The sequence below is a fragment of the Electrophorus electricus genome, chromosome 14, assembly GCF_013358815.1.
Source record: "Electrophorus electricus isolate fEleEle1 chromosome 14, fEleEle1.pri, whole genome shotgun sequence".
Taxonomy (NCBI): Eukaryota; Metazoa; Chordata; class Actinopteri; order Gymnotiformes; family Gymnotidae; genus Electrophorus; species Electrophorus electricus.
The window spans coordinates 7430873-7431571 of record NC_049548.1 but is presented as its reverse complement, the minus strand read 5'-3'; positions in this window follow the sequence as shown (position 1 = coordinate 7431571).

Sequence of the window (699 nt, the reverse complement as noted above, 5' to 3'; positions counted from 1 at the left end):
CACTGTAGTCCAATGAGAGAAGAGGCTGGGCTCCCAAGACGCCAGCCGATGGGGTGATTTGCTAATGCTGTTAATTCCGTATGAAAAAAAATCTGGGTTAATAAAGTTCATCACTTCACGTCCAACTGCTACCTGTAGGCCATGGTTAGCGTTCAAATTCAGAACAAAGTGGGGTCATTTGTCTGGAAGCTATCGGTTGTAAACTCATTGCTTATCGGTCTATCAGATAAGCACTGACATACGAGACATCGATAACGTACTAGTATAGCTGAAGTTGTAACGAAATATAGACTTTTTTTAGTGTATTATTTTTGTATGTTTTTACGAATCTTAAATAAATCAGGCCTATGAAGTATGATATTTATTATTGCACCCTCACTGCATTATTTTACAGCTTTTAACTTGGTTTTAAGTTGTAAAGTATATATAATAGAATGATAAAACCATTTAAACTGTTGGAGAAGCATAGGTAAAGAATGTATGTAGACTAATAAAATAAAAATTGTGAGATCAGGGCATAACGCACTGGGAACAGATGAGCGCTAAGCCATCGGAAAGACAATGCACTATAAGGCCACAGCAGGTGATGATATAGATATGATCAGTTTTTGTACCCGGTGTCCCCTGATGTGGCACATGGGACATTTTGCCCACAAATTTGACAGGTGCCAGTGACGCTGAAATAAGCCAATCAGTAAA